This window comes from Oxyura jamaicensis, chromosome 1 (genome assembly GCF_011077185.1).
Source record: "Oxyura jamaicensis isolate SHBP4307 breed ruddy duck chromosome 1, BPBGC_Ojam_1.0, whole genome shotgun sequence".
NCBI classification, from domain to species: Eukaryota; Metazoa; Chordata; class Aves; order Anseriformes; family Anatidae; genus Oxyura; species Oxyura jamaicensis.
In genome coordinates, this window is record NC_048893.1 from 140164435 (window position 1) to 140171788 (window position 7354).

Genomic DNA, 7354 nt, shown 5'->3' on the forward strand with positions numbered 1-7354 from the left:
ACTCTATATAAGAGTGCGTGTTACACAAGGACTTATCTTCAGAATACTTTTAAATGATCAGGGATTATCTCAATAGTAAGCTATATTCATGAAAATAAGGTAATATTTCTCAGACATTGGTATGCGCTCTCTTGTTTCTGCCTTCCCTGCTCTTCTACCATGGAATAACTTTGTTGGTATTATTTAGGCAACAGATTATTGCTTTTTTTATTCTCATATCTACTGTTCTTGGGTTGCTTCACGTGCTCATTAAACTGCCTAATGGCCTGGTACCTATGTTCAGCCCCATGTATTCATGAAGTCTAAATTAGGTGCAACAGATAGCTTACAATTTCATTTGTATAGAAGAGAACAAGCACTGAAAGTTACAGGAAAATGACCCCAAACCTCCAGAGAGGGATATTGCTATGGAAGGAAAATAGTGTTGCTTGATTCAGATGGAAGCTTCAGCAAATACTCCTGTCCACTTGTTTGAAAAACCAGGCTCAGAAACAGGCCCTAAATAGAACTTTCCCCACCTTTTCCTCCTGGTAGTCCATACATCTGCTCTCCCTGTGCTCAGGATATATTTCATATGATCCTTCTGGCTCACACTCCTCATAGGCAGCAACACTGCTCCTAAGGGGTAAAACTCAGGTGTATTTAGTTTGCAGAAACGGTAGAGAATCATAGACTATCCAAGTTGGAAGGGACTCACAAGGATCATTGAGTCCAACTCCTGAGTCGCCAAATGACCACCACCACTAATAATAATAATAATAATAGTAATAATAATAATAATAATAAAATAAATAAATAAATCAGACCATCTGTCTGAGAGCATTGTCCAAATGCTTCTTGCTTCTTATCTCCTCTGGCAGGCTTGTTATCATGACCACTTGTCTGGGGAGCCTGTTCCAGTGTCTGATCACTATCTCAGTCAAATACCTTTTCTTGATATCCATTCTGACCCTTCCCTGTTGCAGCTTCAAGAGGCAGTGCCTGCTTCTCTGCTCCCCCTCGTGAAGAAGTTGTAGACTGTGATGAGGCTTCCTCTCAGTCTCCTCCAGGCTGAACAATCCAAGTGACTTCAGCCACTCCTCTTATGTCTTCTCTTCTAGAACCTTTAGCATCTTTATTGCCCTCCTTTGGATGCTCTCTGTAGCTTTGTATCTTTCTTATACTATGGCGCCCAAAACTGCACACTATACTCAAGGTGAGGCCACACCAGCACAGAGCAGAACGGGACAATCACTTCCCTCAGCTGGCTAGTAATGCTGTGCTTGATGCATCCCAGGGTAGGGCTGGTCCTCCTGGCTGACAAGGCACGCTGCTGGCTCATGTTCAACTTGCTTTTACCAAACCCCCCAGATTCCTTTCTGCAGTGCTGCTCTCCAACATCTCATCCCCTAGTCTATGCGTACAGCCAGGGGTGTCCCTTCTCAGGTGCAGAATCTGGCACTTGCTCTTGTTAAAATTCATATAGCTGGTGATTGCCAGCTCTCTGATTTGTCTAGATCTCTGTGCAAGACCTCATCACCCTCGATGGAGTCAACAACTCCACTCCATCTTGTATCATCTGTGAACTTGCTCAAAAATCCTTCAAGTCTTATATCTAAATTGCTTATGAAAACACTGAAGAAAACTGGTCCTAAAATGGAGCCCTGGGGAACCCTGGTATTCAACAGCCTGATGCAACTCCATTTATAAGAATCCTCTGGGCCCAATCCATCAGTGAATTGTTCACCCATCTTATTATGCTTTTATCTAACTGTATTTAGGTCATTTTGTCCAGAAGTATACTGTGAGAGACAGTATCCAAAACTTTACTGAAATCCAGAAAGATTACATCAACTGTCTTCCTTTGGTCAACTAGCTGGGTGATCTTGTCATAGAAGGAAATTAAGTTTGTTGGACATGACCTTCCCCTAGTGAACCATGTTGACTCTGGCTGTGTTGTCCTTCAGATGTTTTTCAATAACTCCCAGAATAATCTTCTCCATAATTTTACCTGGCACTGAAGTGAGACTGACAGGCCTGTAATTGCTAGGATCTTCTTTCTCACCCTTCTTTTGCCACCACATTTGCCAGCTTTAGGTCAATTGGGACTTGTCTGTATTCCCAAGACTGTTAAAAATAATTGAGGGAGATCCCACAATGACATCAGCCAGCATTCTGAATATCCTGGGATGATTCCCATCAGACCTTATACACTTATATGCACCCAGGTGGAGCAGTAAATCCAGCACAAGTTCAGGGTTGACTGAGAGTTTATCATTTCTGTAGTCACAACCCTCCAACTCAGGACAACTGGGGTCCCAGAGCCCATCACTAGTGTGGAAAACAGAGGTGAAAAATGCATTAAATATCCATCCTTTTCTAAATTTCTCACCATACTATGCCAAAAATCCTTCCTACTCTCTCTGTCTTAATCTAGGTTGTAGATACTTTGGATCAGGAAATCCATCAAGTCTACAAAACATCAGAAAATCCACAAGTCAGGAACTCTTGAAACATGTTCATGTCATGTTTTTTTGAAATGCTACAAGAATGACTGAAATATGCTTCCAAGACAAAATAAAATAAAATAAAATAAACTATCCTTATAGAACCCAGTCCAGAACACCCCAGACAGACCTCTTCCATTTCCCCTAGCACCTCACCTGCACAGGAGACAAAGCTGCTGCACATGGCAGCTATGATGCAGGATGTAGGCAGGCCATCACATGCATCAGCACTCCAGGACTGATTGTGGAAAAAGGACACTGTTTGGAAGGTGGGCCAGCAAGGTATTTTAATCACAAAGTGCAGTCACAGCCAGAAAACTGTCTGGGAGAAAGGTAATTAACAGCAGCTGACACAGCCTGGAGTCAGCACTGGTAGCAATTTTTCCCTGTGGCTGCTCTCATAAAATCAAGGCAGATGAGATGTCTATTCCCTGTCCTGATGAACCCTTCAGGGTTTCTGGACTCTTCTCACAAGTATATAAGGAGCTGTGGCTACAGCAATTATCTCTTATCTGTCAGCACCCTGTAAGCAAGAGGCTATTTAATTCGTATTTGTCTGTGTACAGAAACAGGTTACCAGAGGAAATGGATTTTATTTCACTTATCATAGAGACAAGCATAAGCACATGGAGGAGGTTGTTCAGTGTGCAGCAATGTGATCCCATAACTCTGCTGACATTAGTCTTTTCTGGGGTTAATTCATGGGACTTGAGTTTACAAAGAGGCTAAGCCACAGCAGAAGTCAATTACTGTTCATAACTCTACCTTAGTTGTTCATTTTGAAATCACATCCCACCACACTAAGCATGGCTGCAGCAAGAGCAACAGGTGAGTTGCGTTCTTCCTTAAATGTGCAGTAAAAAATAAGAAAGCAAGCAGCCAAAACAAACTGAACATTAGGAAAAACAAACAAAAACAAACAAACAAAAAAAAAAAAAACAGCAGTTCTACATGCATTTCCAACTGGCATAGTGCGTAGTACTTTTTTTTTTTAAAAAAAAATGTTTTTCTTTCCTTCCTTGCTCTACTTCTTCATTACTTGTTTCTCCCACTTCCTTCCCTCGGATGCCTTTCCTCACTTGTATAATTTTTAAGAATCCAGTAGTTGAATCAGCTATAGTTCCCCCCACAAAATTTATCACAATTTACTTTTTAGTTCTGGTGACTATTCTGGTTCTGGGAAAAAAATAATAATAATAAAAAAAATACTGCATGACAATTAATTCCATGATATTTTAATGCATCCAGTTAGTGTGTCCATCAAACTTAATAGGTATTTACTTGAACATCAGCATATTTTTAGCAAAAAGAAAGAGGACATGTACTTCTACTTGCCTTGGGTAGCAAGGCATGAAGCTTGGGCTCAGGATGTACTTCCACAAATGTGCAGTAATTGCTTTCAAGCACACTATCTGGAGCAACTTACCACTGTAAGAAAGTGGAATCTAAATACTAAAAATAAAGAAGAGTACATGAATTGAGTAGACATCATTAGGTTTTAATGTGCAGCAGATAAATTCATGTTATTCTAATGAAAAAAAATCAAATTATCTACCAGTTACCCTGAAAAAATCAAGATGCTAGAAGAGCAAGGTCAGCCAAGCCACTAGTGTTAGTGGACTGTTCATATGGCTATTCATATTGATCGAGGAAGTAGTCCCACAGTGAGTCGCTGCTTAATCATTGCTGCAGGTGCAGTTTCCTGCAGAAAGTGGAGGGTGTGATTACAGGGAAAGACTGGCTCCTCCACAGCTTGTCTAGCTGCTCAACAGGTTCATGCTGCAGTCAAGACAGCAAGCTGGAGCAATCATCATCTGAGATGTGTCTTTCAGCCAGATGAAAACAGGCAAGCTGACAATAAACAGAACAAAATGACTGTATGAAGCTCTACCTGTCAGAGAACCATGCCTTTCTGAGCTGCTCAAGTGAAACACAGCTGATTTCTAAGAATAAAAAGATAAAGGATGACTCCTTTATTGTTCAGAAAGGAGCAGTCTGATTTTGGGAATGAAACCTGAAAATCTGTTGCCTCTGAGGTTCCTTGAGATACTATCAGAAAAATAGTGTCACACCTCCTCTATAGCTATCACTGCTAAAGAATAGGGAGAAGAGCAAGATATTCTCTGTACCCAACAAAATATAGTTCATAGGTTTCCACCTGCTACTGATGTACTAGTCTGTATGCATGTGGGACATGCTGTGAGACAAGAATGCCTTCTTCCATGTCATAAACAATTAAGTTTAATGACCGTTTTATCATATGCAAGACAGTGATCTTTTTTTTTTCTGTTTTAATGAAAGAAAAAAAAAAAAGCACAGAGTAAAAGCAAAGTTGAAGGATTTGAAAAGCATTAATTAGTAGCTTCTTCCATGCATCCCAGCATTCAGTTTCCCCTAGTGTAGCTCATTGTTCTGAGTTTTCTGAGAAGTGTTACTTGCAAATCATGACATATAGTAATTATCCCCTCAATGTTGCCTGCCAGGAGGTGGTGTAATACAAAGGATGAGCTGCATGATTACTGGCTGCCAGGAGTTTACATGATGGCAATCAAACGCTTAACGCTCTACTGATGTTCAACTAGCTTAGTTGTAGGCATGGACTCACTGTGACTGTCTGGGATGAAAAGAGTTTATACCACCTCTGTTAGCCCAACTTCAGCCACTGCATATGTCAAAGGCTACCAAAAGCAGTGGATGCCTCACATTCATGGATTTAGGCAGACTTATATTCGTTACATTGTATGGTAATTCATCACAGACTGAATAGCAACTTATGCTTTCCCTTTGGTAAGTTGTTTTTCATTTATTTCATAATTAATTAAAAATTATATTCATGCTAAGACATGATGCTGGATTCTTTGCAAGGATGGCACAGCCACTTACGTTTGTTTGCATTCTGAGTGCAGCATCAAGTAACCAGAGCACGACCTCCTTAGAGGGCTTGACTATCCTAAAAAATTAACTGTCAAAGCTATAGCAGCATATTATGTCCTCCTGGGGGAATCCTAGAGCACCTTCTCAGGTAGACACATTCATTTTAGAATAAAACTGTCTTCACAACTTTTCCCATTTTCTGTAGTTTATTGAAAGCTACCCAGCCTATCTGTCCATTTCAATCTGAGATCAATGTCATTCACCTTCCCTGTTTCATGCCATCTACGGTTCAGTGTCATTCACTCAAGCCAGTATGAAAAGACCAGCACTCTTAAACAAATGAAAAACAATGTTTTATTTACAGGAAAAAATCTGTACACTGTGCATACATAAAAATATACAAAATCATAATAGAAAATATAAAAAGTGTTAAAATGTATACAAACACTGCTTAAAAATGTGACTCCTGTAAAATCTTAAGCTTTGCTATTAGAGTACACATTCATTTAAAAAAATCATCATACAAAATAATTCTCAAAGCTATTAAAAAAGTACACAGTCTATATTTGAATAGTTTGATGACTACATATTATGAGTGATGAGATGATATGGATAGATGTAAGGCTTTTACACACAATGCTAACTTCAAGAACAAAACTCTGAATCTGATCACTAAGGCAGAGAGAAGAAATTTATAGTGTTAAAATTCGTGTAATGATGCAGGTATGCCCAGACATGGGCTACTTTAATTTTCAAACAGTTAAATCAGGTATCCTCCTTACATGTGAGAGGATAGATTCCAGGAAATATCTAGATGCTTTCTAATTACAGTCTTCTGAATTACTTATTTCACATAGCAATTTAATTTATTTAGTATTCATCAATTCTAGACAGCATGAAGTGAAAAGGAGTAGCCATTTATTTTTGCAGTCAATACATTCAATATTCCTTTCACAGTACATATATGTCACTGTCCAAGTGGTATTTTCCATCCTTAAGAACTGCTGAGGGGGAAGGAAATGGGAAAAAAAAAAAAATAGTAATAATAAAATCATTATGCATTGAGCTGGTCTACATCTATTTTGAACCCCTGTTTAGATAAATCCACCTCGAAAATGATTGAGTTCCATCTGTGCAACCATGTAGTGTAGATACTTGTCTTAATTTAAGTAAAAACTCTCTTGGTTTTGTTGAGTTTGCCAAGAGATCTGCAGGAAGAAGTTCAGAATTTGGATGTTTTCATCAAAGAAAGTGTCCTGATCAAAGACAAGCAATTATTTAGTTAAATTTGTACAGAGAGATTGCAGATTAGAGTGTGTAAACAATCTCTCTCTTAACGAACATATTTCTTCGGAAGATTTAGTAGTTTAAGGAATTACACTAAACTGAACTGTGAGTTTATGACCAGGTAAGTTTTAGAACTATAAAGGAATGGAACAATTAATAATTTATTGATAGAAAGATTTTGGCTCAAAATGAGGCAAAATCTGTCTTTTATATATATATTTTTTAATGAACAGAAGAATACCTTGACTTAACCATCCAAAGGCTGAAGGTGTAAAAGGATAGAGCACCACAAGTCAAAAAAGAATTCACAGTGGGAAAAAGAGCATAATACAATTCAACATAAACTCAGAATATTTACTTAGGATGCTGCTGTGTTTCTGTTTTTTTTTTTTTCAACTAAGTGCAACTTTTGTACACAGCACCAGGGTGCAGAAAAGAGTCTCTAAAGCTTTTGAATGCAATTTATTCCTACTTGTCAGGAAACCTCCATACATTTAAAACCTGCATCATTGTACCATGTGTGAAGTGAGCTCAGGAATCACCTAGCATTTGATTTGCTTTGCCTGTCAAGAGCCAGGCTTGTGCAGACCTCCCTTGCCTATGGTACTATTCCTCTCTGTTAGTGTGCAGTAGCCACACAGAAGAACTATGAAGCCGTGCCTATATCTATTAAAAAAAAAAAAAAAAAAAAAAAAAAAAAAAAAAAA

General features: G+C 38.7%; 1 protein-coding gene across 1 annotated transcript in view; it reads left to right on the forward strand.

The window, feature by feature from the left end:
• Positions 1–7354, forward strand: part of LOC118161521 (pinopsin-like) — an 82712-nt gene that overhangs the window by 68552 nt on the left and 6806 nt on the right. The window lies entirely within an intron of this gene.